The 15,277-nt window shown below is 40.8% G+C and overlaps 1 protein-coding gene across 1 annotated transcript in view; it reads right to left on the reverse strand.

The window, feature by feature from the left end:
* Window positions 1-15,277, reverse strand: part of plekhb1 (pleckstrin homology domain containing B1) — a 116,591-nt gene that overhangs the window by 78,658 nt on the left and 22,656 nt on the right. The window lies entirely within an intron of this gene.

Here is a 15,277-nt window from a genome sequence, read left to right on the forward strand (position 1 = left end):
GCTTGCAGGTTAATTCAGGAATCTAATTTATCTCTTAGTAAATTGCAAACCAAGGAAAGGGGAATTGTCAGACAAGTGAGGGAGAATAAGATGTAGTGGTAGAGAGGAATAAGGAGAATGGGATTTCAATGCTGGGAGTTAGCATGGACCTGATGGGCCAAACTATCTCCTTCTGTGGCATGATACTCTATATCAGCTGTGCAATAAATACCAATGCAAGTGGAGGTGTTTTGACTGTTCTGATCTTCCAGCTGACTGAACATCAAATTACAGGTGAATTTCTGAGAACCAATACGCTGAGGCACGCTGACGACCGGCTGCGACTTCATCTTGCAAACTGTGAACATTAGCGGCACTTTTGGAGAGATCACGCAGAATCTGTTATCCTGCATCGCACATGCAACATTTCAAACTGCCGAAATATAACAGGTCTATTCAGATCTTAGAGCACGAAGATTTAGGCAGCGGGGAGGCGGGGTGGGTGAGGGCACAGAAGCATAGTGGTTAGTGTGACACTATTACAGCGCCAGCGACCCTGGTTCGATTCCCGCCGCGGTCTGTATGTTCTCCCCGGGTGGGTTTCCACTGGACATTCCTGTTTACTCCCACATTCCAAAGACATATGGGTTAGTAGGTTAATGGTCACGTGGATGGAATTGGGTGGTGCAGGCCTGTTGGGCTGGAAGGTCCCATTACTAGGCTATATCTATAAATAACAAAATAATCTGAAGCATTTCTTAGTACGATCTTCCCTGGCATTTGTAAAGTCAAAGGCAACAGAGTGGATATTGAACAGAATTGTGATTCATTGTTGCTTTCATGTTGCCAAATAAAAAGACTCTCAATAGAAAAATAATCCATAATGCTAACAGGAACACCATATAAATGAATAGAAAGTAGATTTATTTCTAAGTTAGCTTTACAACCGATGATGCAAATTGTGGAACTCACTGGTGTAGTTCATTTGGAACTCAGAAATCCAAGTAGCCTGCGACAGTCCCAAAAATTGGCTCTGTGTTCTGTATCATGTCACATGTAGATCATAAGATCATAAGACACGGGAGCAGAATTCGGCCATTCAGCCCATCAAGTCTGCTCCGTCACTTCATCACGGCTGATCCATTTCTCTCTCAACCCCATTCTAGTGCCTTCCCCCCATAACCTTTCATACCCTGACTCATCAAGAACCTACCAACTTCTGCCTTAAATGCACCCAAAGATTTGGCCTCCACAGCCGCCTGTGACAACGAATTCCACAGATTCTCCATGCTCTAGCTAAAGAAATTCCTCCTCATCTCCATTCTAAATAGATATCCCTCTATTCTCAGACTGTGTCACCTGGTCTTAGACTCCCCGACCCCCGTCCCCACAGGAAACATCCTCTCCACATTCACTCTATCTAGGCCTTTCAACGTTCAATAGATTATAATGAGATCCACTCTTCATTCTTCTAAATTCCGGTGAGTAAAGGCCCAGACCCATCAATTGCTCCTCATACGATAAGCCTTTCATCCTTGTTTTTATATTCTAGTCCTTTCAAAATGAATGCAAACATTGTACTTGCCTTCCTCACCACAGACTCAACTTGCAAATTAACCTTTAGGGAATCCTGCATGATGGCTCACAAATCCTTTGCACCACAGGTTTTTCAATTTTCTCCCCAATTAAAAAATAGTCTATGCATCACCATATGCTTCCCGACACTATTCCATTTCCCACTTCTTGGCACATTCCCCTAATCTGAGCAAGTCCTTCTGCAGCCACCCTGCTTCCTGAACACTACCTGAGCCTCCACCTATCTTTATATTGTCCGCAAACTTGGCCACAAATGCTGTCATCCAAATCACTAACATACAACATGAAAAGAACAGGACCCAACACTGAACCCTGGAGAACACCACCAATCATCCACAACTAATCAGAAAAGGCTCCCATTATTCCTACTCTTTGCCTCTTCCCAATCAGCCAATGCCTTATCCATGCTAGTATCTTCCCTGCAATACCATGGGCTCTTATCTTGTTGATTAGCCTTATGTGCAGTACCTTGTCAAAGACCTTCTGAAAATCCAAGTACACAACATCCACTGATTCTCCTTTGTCCACCCTGCTTGTTATTTCCTCAAAGAAATCTAACAGATATGTCAGGCAAGGTTTTCCCTTAAAGAAACCATGCTGATTTTAGCCTGTATAACCATGCGCCTCCTAATACTCTGAAGCCATATTCTTAACAATTGACTCCAACATCTTCTGAGCCACTGAGGTCAGGCTAACTGTCTTATAATTTCTTTTCTTCTGCCTTCTTGAAGAGTGGAGTGACTTTGCAATTTTTCAGTCCTCCAGTACCATTCCAGAACCTAGTGACTCTTGAAAGATCATTACTACTGCCTCCACCGTCTCTTTAGCTATCTCTGTCAGAGCCCTGGGGTGTTGTCCATCTGGTCCATGTGACTTATCTGCCTTCAGACCTTTCAGTTTCCCATGCACCTCCTCCCTAGTATTAGCAACTACACTCACTTCTGTCCCCTGACATTTTTGAATGTCTGGCATACTTCTAGTGTCTTCCACAGTGAAGACTGATGCAAAATACTTATTCAGTTCATCCACTATTTCCTTATCCTCCATTATTAACTCTCCAATGTCATTTTCCAATAGTCCAATATCTAGTCTCACCTCTATTTTACTGTTTATATATCTGAAAAAACTTTTGGTATCCTCTTTGATATTGTTGGCTAGCTTTCCTTCATATTTCATCTTCCCCCATTATGGCTTTTTGAGTTGCCTTCTGTTGTTTTTTTAAATAGTTTTCCAATCCTTTAACTACCCACTAACTTTCGCTGTATTATATTCCCTCTCTTTTGCTTTTATGTTGGCTTTGACTTCTCTGGTCAGCCATGGTTGTGTCATCTAGCCTTCAGAATACTTCTTCTTCGGGATGTATCTATCCTGTGTCTTCCGAGTTGCTTTCAGAAACTCCAGCCATTGCTGCTCTGCTGTCATCCTTTCTAGTGTCCCCTTCCAAACAATTTAGACCAGATCCTCTCTCATGTCTCTGCATTTCCCTTTATACCACTGTAATACTGACACATCTGACTTTTGCTTCTCCCTCTCAAATTGCACAGTGAATTCTAACATATTATGATCACTGCCTCCTAAGGGTTCCTTTACTTTAAGCTCCCTAATCAAATCCAGTTCATTACACAGCATCCAATCTAGAATAGCTGATACTCTGGTGGGCTTAACCACAGGCTGCTCTAAAAAGCAATTTTGTAGGCAGTCTACAAGTTTTCTCTTTTGGGATCCAGCCACAACCTGATTTCCCAATCTTTCTGTGGATTGAAATCCCCCATCTAACATAGCTCTTTTGACAAGCCTTTTCTATCTCCCGTTGTAATTTGTAGCCCACATCCTGGCTACTGTTCAGAGGCCTGTATATAACTCCCATCGGGGTCTTTTTACACTTGCAGTTTCTTAACTCTATCCACAAGGGTTCTACATCTTCTGATCCTACGCCACCTCTTTCTACATGTCATCTTCACACTCCTTAATCCACAGTGAAAGTAGGTAATCCCTGTTTCTGATAGGAAGTACACACTTTGCATCTCACTTTAATATTTGACCTCAGAATCAGGTTTAATATCACTGGTATATATAATGTAATTTGTTTTTATGCAGCGGCAGTACATTGCAATCCATAAATAAATGCTGTAATTGCAGTAACTATATACATATTTAAAAGTTAAGTTAAATATATAGTGCAAAAATCGAAAAACAGTAGTAAAGTAGTGTTCATGTGCTCAGTGCCATTCAGGAATCTGATGGCAGAGGAGAAGAAGCTATTCCTGAATCATTGAATGTGTGCATTCAGGCTCCTGTCTGTCTTTCCTGATCGTAGCAATGAGAAGAGGGCATGTCATGGGTGGTGGGGTTCCTTAATGATGGATGCTGCCTTTTTGAGGCATCACTCCTTGAAGCTATCCTAGATGCTGAGCATCCTGATCTGTTTGTTATTGAAAGCCAGGGAAACCTGGGACCTTGTAATGAAAGGGCAAAGTGTGAAAATTAGTCCTAATCTGAATATAGATTACAGGCCTATGCTCCCTTACTACCTCCAGCTCCTAGAAACTTCTGATGGATCTTCAAATTTAAAGAAGCAAAAAAAAATCTGCAATGAGTTAAAATTAGCTTTGTGAAAGGAATTTCACTGAAGGATAATCAAAAGGAATGTACAGAACATCAGGCGTTAGACTGGAGGGAAGTCAACGAGTAACTGAATAAGTAGCTATTGCTTTACCCTGGAACCCTGGAATTTTTTTTGTATTTACATAGTTTGTCTTCTTTTGCACATTGATTGTCCATCATTTTTGAGCAGTTTTCAATGATTCTATTGAATTTCTTTGTGTCTACTGTTAATTCCAACAAGAGAATGAACCTCAGGGTAGTATATGTACTTTGATAATAAATTTACTTCAGACTTTGAACTTGAAAAACCCAAGGTTTCACTGCAATGTTTACAGAATTAGTAATGGACAGAGCTGCACACTTTGACACATGTTTATACTTGTGAAGATACAATGCAGCAGATTTCCTTTTTCTTATTATTGAAAGGCTACAGTGAGTAAGTGGCAAACAACCCTGGTCTCACACAAGGCGCAGACATAGCTGGTCACCATGGGGATGAGAAGTTGAATAGTTGCTGGTGTGAGAATGTATTGGAGTTTCATATTCTGAGGAGATGTAACTTCTAATCAACAGCCACAATCTGGCCCGAGTCTATTTTGCTCATGGCTCCTCAGTACATTTAAACACCAATTGCTACAGGGTCCAGGGGAGCAAGAGAGCTTGCCTTGCTTCAGTCCTCAAAGGACATAGCTTTGGATCAAAGCCAATGAGACAAGTGGCCCCTGCCAGTAGAGACAGATCAGCTGCTGGAAGCTCACCAAATTTAACTATTTCTAGATGCAGACGCTGTAAAGTGATCACAGGGTTTAACAGTTTTACAAATGTTTACACTTGTCAAGATACAGTTAACCAGCTTTTATTCTTCTTGTGTTTGAAGGGCAAGTAGATAAGTTGCTACATTACCAGACTCACAATCTTGATCTCTTTAAGGTAGGTCAGAAATACCCAGTCAGAATGGTTTGGGTTGTTACTGGTGAAGGTGTGGCATAATCTCATGTAGAATTTGGGCTTTATATAAGGAGTAGCATTATATCATCTAAGTTTAGGAAGAAAATGACATTCTTTTTCTTTTCTTCCTAAAATTAAAGCTACTCCAAATATAAAGCCCAAATTCCTTGAGGGGTTCTCTAACAGAAATCTCAAAAGGAAAAGAATTGAAGGGAGGGGGAAAACACTATGGACTTTCTCACATGACAGTTTCAGGAAGAAAAATATTTTGTTCTTGTGTGGAATCTCTCAAGTTTATTTAATTTGGTTCAATTTTTTTTGATCAGACAGCAGTGGTCTGTTAAGTTGGCTCATTGGTTAATTGCACAGTGTGAATTAGGACTAATATGATCTGGGAGGATTAATGGGAATGTGGAGTGAATGAAATGGAGTTGGTATCAATGGGTGCTTGATACACTGACACAGTAGGCTGAAGGGTCTGTTTCTGTACAGCATGACTCCAGGAGGTTGCAAATATGGCCTTAATTCCCCCTCCCCCATGAATTATTTCTTCAATTTCCTATTGATATTATTGTCCAGAGAACAAAACTGAACCTGGCTTCTTCTCAGAATTCTTACTACATGGGCCCTTCTGAGTAAATTGGGAATGACAGTGGAAGAACAGATGCTGAGCCATCAAATGCAAGAGCCATGTGCTGGATCCTTCTTACATGTCTCTGAACCACGTTATTGTCAAGCATCAACAGAGACCATAAGCCCATAAGACATCAGAGCTGAATTACTGTAGGTCATTTGGTCCATTGAGTCTGCTCTGCCATTCAATTTTGGCTGATTTATTTTCTCTTTCAAACCCCATTCTCCTGCCTTCTTCCTGGAGCCTTTGACACCCTTACTAAACAAGAACCTATCAACCTCCATTTTTAATATACCAATGAATTAGCCTCCACAGCTGTCTTTAGCAATGAATTCCACAGATTCACCATCCTCTTGCTAATGAAATTCCTCCTTATTTCTGTTCTAAAGGGAGGTCCTTGTATTGTAAGGCTGTGCCCTCTGGTCCCAAACTCCCTCACTGTTGGAAACATTCTCTCCATGTCCACTCTATCTAGTCCTTTCAATATCCAATTAGGTTTCAACAAGATTCTCCCCCTTCCCTCATTTAAAGATTATAATCCTGTTTTAAGAAACAGGTGAAGTATAAGAAGCTCAGAACTTCCTCCAAGATATCCCTGTGGTACTGACATCGTTTTGATTCAATGCCAGCAAACAGCAGGAGGGAAGAATGGCCCAACAATTATTGCTGCTGCTGCAACGCTTCAGTGATTTGAGTTCAATCCTGACAGAGGGAGCTGTCTATGTGGAGTTTGCATGTTCTCCCTTTGACCTCCTGGAGTTGCCCTGAATGCTCTGGGTTTCTACTAAGGTCCCAAAAAATGTGCTAATTGGTGGGATAATTGACGACTGCAGGTTAATTCTCATGCACATGTTTGCAGGAGAATATGGGAAGTCAATGATAACATGTTAGAGAAATTGGATTAGAGGGAAGTAAATGGGCAACAGGACCGATGGAGATGCTCTGAGAGCTGCATAGACTCAATGGGCAGAATGGCCTCCTTTTATGTCATGAGCCAAGAACATGGAGACAAATCTAATTAACTTCAGAGTATCTGAATCGTTTCATCATATTTTTTAACAAATACGCGGAAAAGATTCTGTACCTGCTAAAGTGACCATGTTTGTGGTCTTCTGTTGCTGTAGCCCATCCACTTCGAGGTTTGATGTGTTGTGTGTTCAAAGACGCTCTTCTGCACAATACTGTTGTAACGCATGGTTAATTGAGTTAGTCGCCTTCCTGCCAGCCTGAACCAGTCCGTCTATTCTCCTCTGACCTCCCTCATTAAACAAAGCATTTTCACCCACAAACTGCTGCTCATTGGATTTTTTTTGTTTTTCACACCATTCTGGCACCAGCAATCATTTCACGGCCAAAGTCACTTAGATCATATTTTTCTCCATTTTGATGTTTGTTCTAAACAACAACTGAACCTCTTGACCATGTCTGCATGCTTTTATGCATGGAGTCTCTGCCACGTGATTGGCTGATTAAATATTTGCATTAATAAGTTGGAGTGCAGGTGTGCCTAATAAAGTGGCTGCTGAGGGCTCAGTGCAATCATGACAATCTTATTACCCCACCTAGAGTTTTGAGTTGTGTTATAAGGATATAAATATCTGTCATTTCATGTTTGGTAATTCTTGAAACACAGCCAGTACCTGCAGCACAGAATGATACAGCTACATGTAACAGGAACTTAAATGAGCACTGCAATTCCTTGGTGAGTTTTCACATGACTAGGGACCTCATCATCTCTAAAGCACACACAGTGCAACGCATATTTCGCACAATATAACACTAAGCTAATTACAAGAATAATAAAACAAATCTCCAACAGAAAAGAATTAAAGGGTGGAGATAAAACACTGTGACTCTCCTCACATGAAGATGTCAGTGCAAAAAATATATTTTGTTCTGTCATCGGATTCTTAAGGTTCAATCTTTTGACCTAATGGCAGTGATCTGTTAATTTTTTAAAATAACTGCTTCATGTTTTGTTACTGAACCACACTTAACACTCAAGCTGCAGGGAATTCAACAGAGATATATCACTTCCACAAGCTGTGAGAATTTAAAAATACTCCTGTAATAATAGGTTGCAATTTTTGCAAGGTGAGTTCCAAGGTATGCTGAATGTCAATGTCAAACCAATCAGCAGTTTTAACATGCATCTGAAAATAAGAATCATCTTTCTAGTATAATGCATAGGAAAAGGATCCTATTACTCCAGTCTAATAAAATGTATACTTCAATATAGAATAAAATATTAGGAGACTGATTCATCCGTGTAAATAAAGTCAGTGCACACTCTAAAGGGACAAAGATACAATGGCATTGTAGTTTAGTTATATGGATACAAAAAGTTCAAAGACAAGGTAAACTTATTATCAAAGGACATATATATCACCATATATTACCTTGAGATAAATTTTCTTGCAGGCATTTGCAGGAAAATAAAGAAATACAATAGAATTTTTGAAAAACTATGCATAAATAAAGACTGCCAATCAATGTGTAAAAGAAGACAAATTGTGCAAATAAAAATATATATGTATACTGTATATGTGTACACACACACATAAACACACACACACACACACACACACACACAGTGAATTCTGGTTAATTGGGCCATTGGTAAATCAGGGCAGCTGCTTATTTGGGACAACTCTTAAAGAACAAAAACTAATCAAAAAATAGCCGGGATTCCCTTCGTTTACTTGGCTCACTGCACCGCTTAACTGGGACAGGAGAGTGTTGCCGACAGGTTCTAACTAGCGTCAGTCATGTACGCTTGGGTGGCTGTTAGACACTACACCGTGCTGAGAGCAAACAGTTTTTAAATTGCATCAGTTGCGTGTATTTGTGTTCAAAAAGCAGTGATTTTTATCACTGATAATTGGCAAGAAATAAGCAGCAAGACAATTCAGAATAGTGTTGCTCACTGTGGTTTCAAGCATTCAGGCTTAGAGCTACCAGAAACAGCCAGGAGTGAAAATGAGTTATGACTTACAAAAAAATTTGAAGGAACAGACAATCATGTTGAACGTTACAATGAAAATGAAGACTTGGAGGATGCAATCGTCAAAAAGCATTGTACAAAGGCAATCAAAGTACATTTATTATCAAAGTATGTATACATTATACAACCTTGAGATTCATCTCCTGACAGGCAGCCACAAAATGCAGTTCAATAGCTGCACTAGGTGTCTGTGCTGATTTTGTTCATTTACGGTTAATTAAAGAACACAGCATACACTGGACGAGTTCCTCCATTGATAACTATTAGGAACTTGTTCACAATTTTATAGTGCTGTAGTAGTATTGGTAGTGTTCTAATTTGTTCCGTACTTTATCTAAGCGCATCATTTGTTACTCAGTTAAAAGGTAGTTTGTCGATTTCTGCACCCTTTTAAATATTTCCATGAAACTTTGCCTAATTGGGCCCAAATGCACTGGTCCCAATGTGTCCTAATTAATCAGAATCTACTGTGCGTGTATACAGTGAAATCTTATCTTGGGCATCAAGAGGGAAAACACTGGCTATGCACAAAAGATTCAGGAATACCTGTCTAAAAGCAAACCCCAGTGGTGCTTGGGCATCATGAGAACACACACAGAGTGCTGGAGGAACTCAGCAGGCCAGGCAGTATCTATGAAAAAGAGTAAACAATTGACGTTTTGGGCCAAGACCCTTCATCTTTTGCATTGATGCTGCCTGGCCTGTTGAGTTCCTCCAGCATTTTGTGTGTGTTGCTTTGGATTTCCAGCATCTGCAGATTTTCTCTTGTTTGTGGGCATCATGGGTATTACTGACCACGCAAGGCAAGACAGCATCGACTCTACAGGTGATGTCTCCTTCTTGATGCTCTAAGCAACTTCTCTGCACTCTTCAAGGCTTGGAAAACAACACCAGCCACGAAAGCTACCCCCTTTCCAGATGAGCAAACAGCAGCAGACATGAGAAGGACTCTGCTGAGAGTTCATCTCCATAAAGCAGATGGATCAGACAACACCCCAGGCTGAGTACTCAGGGAGTGTGCACACCAGCTCACTGACATATTCATGGATATCTTCAACGCTTCAATCATCCAGGTTGTTGCCCCACATGCTCATATTAGCCACCATCATCCCTGTGCCAAAGAACTCTACAACTTCAAAAACCGCCCAGTAGATTGATGCCAATTGTTACAAAGTGCCTTTGACGGTTGGTAATGGCGCATATCAAAAAGTCCATTCCGGTCACAGTGGACATTCACCGATATGCTTACCAACAGAACTGCTCTATGACAGATGCCATAGCAGTAACTCCTGAGAGTGCACATCTCACACAACCTCTCATGATCCCAGAACACATTCCGCACAATCCGGAAAGCTCAGCAATGCCTCTGCTTTCTGAAGAGGCTGATGTGAGTTGGACTATGCTCATCTATGTATACTCATGTCATTCTACAGATGAGCAGTAGAGAGCATCCTAGCAAGCTGCATCATGGCATGGGTCAGAAACTACACTGCAGTGGACAGGAAATCTCTACAACATGTGGTCAAAACTGTCCAATGCATCACTGGCACCAGCCTACCTGCTATCAAGGAGGTATACACGGAAAGATGCTAGAAAAAGTCCAGTGACATCATGAAGGGCCACACACCCCGCTCATGGACTGTTTGTCCCACTCCTATCAGGGAAGAGGTTATGTAGCATCCACGCCAGAACCACCAGGCTCAAAAATAGTTACTTTCCCCAAGCTGTAAGCCTGATCAACACCTCCACCACTGCTTTATCATTTCCTGTCAGTCACCTTATGTACAGACACTCCTGTGCCTAGCATCACCTTATGGACATACAATCAGTCTATGTATATAAGTTATCTTATGTATTTATATTTATTGTGTTCTTTATCATTTTTTTGTGCTGCATTGGATTCAGAGTAACAATTAATTCATTCTCCTTTACACTTGTGTACTGGAAATTACATTAAACAATCTTGACAATCTTAAACAATCTCTAGGATGCTCTTGTATTGTTCAAATAAAAATGTCAGTATATGATTAAGGAATCTTGAATCTTGAAAGTGACCTGTAAGTAACCAGGCATCTGACCTGGTATCCAAGAATATTGTTAGGGATGGAAATAAATTCAGTGTAATTTGTATTTACACTGCTGAAAGCGAAGCACACTTTTTTCATAATCCCCTTACTGTTCAGAAAGTTATCTTTCAATTAAGATAATATCAGCTGATTTACATCATTCATTGCAATTATACTCAGTTCTCTCATAGATTTTTCTAAAGCTTGCAGTCATCACCCAGTCAGGATATTGCAATGGGACAAAGACTTTTAAATTGTCAAACAGCCGATGCTTAAACAGAATATTATGCTGATTCCTTAATCATATACTGACATTTTTATTTGAACAATACAAGAGCATCCTAGAACCCAAACCTTCAGACACTTCTTTATTCTTTCGCTTGTTGAGGTTATTGTTCATCGAAGCCCTCTGAGAATACAAAAGGCACTCTGGTTGTATAGTCAGAGAATCAGATATTGCATAGTTAAATAGTAAAACAGACTTAATGAATTTGAACATCTAGCGTGGATTGTTCTATTCTGGCAGTGCGTAGCAGGAATTAATGTGTGCAAATCAACAGATAATCCCACAAGGTTCTGTGTCTTTTTGCTTCATTGTTCTTAGGATGTAGGTGACACTGATGTTACCGCATAGATTGTCCCTCTAGCGCTTTGAAAGTGGAAGTTCCAGGGTGGGGGTCCGGAATTGTAGTCTCGGGCACCAGCAGCTTTCGAAGGGCTGTTGGCTGCCCTTGACATTGAAATATTTTTTTAAAAGAGAAAAGCGCTTCAGGAGAGAACCATTGCATCCATCAGTTAGCCTCTGGCAGTTAAGCAAAAGGTTATATAGCAATGAAGGGCAGCCCTGTATCAATGGCGGGATCATCTAATGGAATGTGGAGGTGGGAAGGCAAAGGCGGGGGGTTGGGTGAAGGAGGAAATAAAATTATTTTTATAGCCCTCCTTTGAAGCATTCACGTGAAACAGGCAGTGAGTGATTGAGGCAATTTTCAGATAATCCAGCTGCATTAATCAAGAGCTCTAATAACTTGAACAGAATGTGTAACCTTGATAAGCCTTGTGCAGTGAGTGTAGAGGCTCAAAATTCTTGCAGCCATTACAGATCTAATAAACCAGAACATCAGAACACCGCCGAACTAATTTGTCCAAAATATTCAGTTGTTACTTATCTGATTAAGTCATTCATCTGAAAATATTGTTAAGGAAATAAAGCAACAGCTCTGATGTTTCAGCTATCTAAACCAGTGACAGTACAGGTTCCTTACTTCAGGGGTTAACTGAACTCAGCAGGGATTCTGTTGGTAACATCAGTGCCCCTGGGTCAATGAAAGGAATAGCTAAGCGATGACTCCTTTTGCAACATGCATGGACGTGTATCAGCTAAGTATAGAATCAGGCCATGATGATGCCCTCATGTTTGACATTCATAACCAATCAGGAAAAGTATGGAACCTTACACCAGTCATAGAAAGTAGAGAATTAAATTAAACCCCAGGTTTCAAAAATCATGCTTTTTTATAAAACTAAAACAAAATCTCCAGTTGTTAATGTTCCTTGTCCTCAGCTAAAGGAGACATTTAACCCATTGTTCACCAGTACCTGTAATTACTGCCAGAACAGTTTCCATACCAAGCCTTTACAGTATCCATCCAGACAGGATGCTTTCTTTCAAAATTGAAAGTAAATTTATTATCAAAGTACATATATGTCTCCATATACATCCATGAGATTCATTTTCTTCTGGGCATTCTCAGTAAATACAAAGACACACAGTAGGTTCAATGAAAATCTGCATACAACTAACAGCCAATGTGCAAAATACAACAGACTCAGCAAATACAAAAAAACCAAAATAGTAATAATTAATAAATAAGAAATAAATATCGAAAACATGAGATGAAGAGTGCTTGAAAGTGAAAGAATAGGTTGTGGGAAGAGCTCAGTGTTGCGGAGAGTGAAGTTGACCGAACTTCCCTTCTGGTTCAAGAGCCTGCCGGGTGAGGGGTAATAGCTGTTCTTGAACCTGGTGGTGTGGGTCCCAAGGCTCCTGTATCTTCTTCCTGATGGCAGCAACAAGAAGAGAACATGGCCTGGATGGTGGGGTCCATGCTCTGGTGCATCAATAAAGATTACTGAAGGTGAAAGGGAATATGCCAAATTTGTTCATCCTCCTGAGAAGGTAGAGGTGCTGTTGGGGATTTCTTGGCCATGGCATTAATGCACTTGGACTAGGACAGACTATTGGCGCTGTTCACTCCTAGCAACTTGAAGCTCTCAACCTTCTCAACCTCACCACCACTGATGGAAACAGGAGCATGTGCACTGCTCCCCTTCCTATCTTTTGCAAACTTGCAGATGGAATTAAAGCAGAATACACATAGTTGTGCATGTATAGAGAGTGTATAGAGAGGACACAGCTGTGTGGACACCAGTATTGAGAATAATTGTTGTAGAGAGGTTGCTGTATATCCTTACTACTTGTGCTCTATTGGTCAGGAAGTCAAGGATCTAGTTGCAAAGGAGTCTAGGAGTTTGGAGGTTAAATTGGGAGTTTGTAAATATAGTACTGAAGGCAGGGCTGTAGTCGATAAACAATAGGCTGACATAGGAGTCTTTACTGTCAAGATGCTCTAGAGATAAGGAAAGGCCAAGGAGATGGAGCCTGTCATAGAACTGTTACAGCGGTAGACGAATTGCAGTGGGTTGAGGATGTCTGGGAGGCTTGAGTTAATGTGTGCTATGACCAGGCTCCCTAAGCACTTCATGATGGCAATGTCAGAGCCAGTGGGCAGTTTTCATTAAGGCATGTTACCTTGTTTTTCTTAAGTTACCAGGATGATAGTGGTATTCTTAAAGCAGCTGGAAACCTCAGATTGAATCAGGGAGAGGTTAAAAATCTCTGCAAACACCCCTGCCCAGCAGATCAGCACAGGATCTAAGGATACGTTTCAGAACCATCCAAGCCAGATGCTTTCCATGGGTTCACTCTCCGGAAGACTGGTATTAAGTCCGCAGTGGTGAATCTGGGTACAGGTACATGGAGGTCATTCGGATATATGGTGATATTCCAATCCCTTTTCTATTCAAAACATGCATAGAATGCACTGATTAGTGCAAAAGGTTGCATTGTTGTTGGCAATGCTGCATGACTTCGTAACTCATTATAGCACTGCCACAAGTGACCATTAGATTTTGGACTGCTGTTGACCTTTGGCATCCTTGATAGCTTTACAGAGATCAAATGTCAATTTCTTGAAAAGGCCACACTTACCTGATTTAAACAGAGGATTGGTGTGGAAAAAGTGGGTTTGAATTTGTGGACATTGGCACAGAATTCAGAAAGCTTTGGTGGGATAGGCTGTATCTGAAGCATGCTGGGATTAGAGTGCTGGCAACTAAACATAAGTGGGGCTGTCGATTGCGCTTGTGTGGGGACAAAGAGTAAAAGAGAAACAAGAGTGTGCATCGGACTGCTGGAAAATTATACTGGAGAAGTTGTAACTGGAAACAAAGAAATGGTGGAGGGGCAGGTAATGTTGAGGAAACAGAGAGCCTGCAGATAGACTTGGATAGGTTGAGAAAATGGGCTAAGAAGTGGCAGATGAAATACAACATAGGAAAACTTATGATCATGCATATTTTTAGAAGGAATAGAGGGTTATTTTCTAAATAGGGAAAGAATTCAGTAATTGGAGCTGCAAAGGACTTGGGAGCCCAGGTGCAGGATTCCCTAAAGGTTAATCTGCCGGTTGAGTTGGTAATAAGGAAAGCAAATGCAATGTTAGCATTCACCTCCAGAGGACTGGAATATAGAAGTAAGGATGTAAAAATAAGACTTTATAAGGTATTAGTCATATTACATTTGGAGTATTGTGAGCAGTTTTGAACCCCATACCAATGAATAGATATGCTGGCATTGGAGAAAGTCCAGAAGAGGTTTACGAGAATGATCCCGGAATGAAACGGATAACATAAAAGGAGTGTTTGATGGTTTTGGGCCTGTATTTGCTGGCTTGAGAAGAATTGGAATGGGAACGGGGGGTGGGAGTAGAATCTTATTGATATCTACCAAATAAAGAAATGCCTGCATAGAGTAGCTGTGGAGAGAACATTTCCTACAGTCGATGCGTCTAGGACAAGAGGATACACCTCTGAATAAAAGAATGTCCCTTTAGAACAGAGATGAGGAGCAGTTTCTTTAGCCAGAGAGTGTTGAATCTGTGGAATTCATTGCCACTGACAACTGTGGAGGCCATGGAATATAGCTAAAGCACAGGGTGATGACTCCTGATTCGTAAAGATATGAATAAGGCAAGAGAATAGGCTTGACGAGGGAAAAATAAATCAGCCATGATCAAATGGCAGATTCAGAAGACCAAATGGCCTAAATCTGCTCCTACATCTTATGGTCTTATAGTCCAAGACTGCAATAGGGAGTGAATCTCC

The sequence above is a fragment of the Mobula birostris genome, chromosome 7 (genome assembly GCF_030028105.1).
Source record: "Mobula birostris isolate sMobBir1 chromosome 7, sMobBir1.hap1, whole genome shotgun sequence".
Classification (NCBI taxonomy): Eukaryota; Metazoa; Chordata; class Chondrichthyes; order Myliobatiformes; family Myliobatidae; genus Mobula; species Mobula birostris.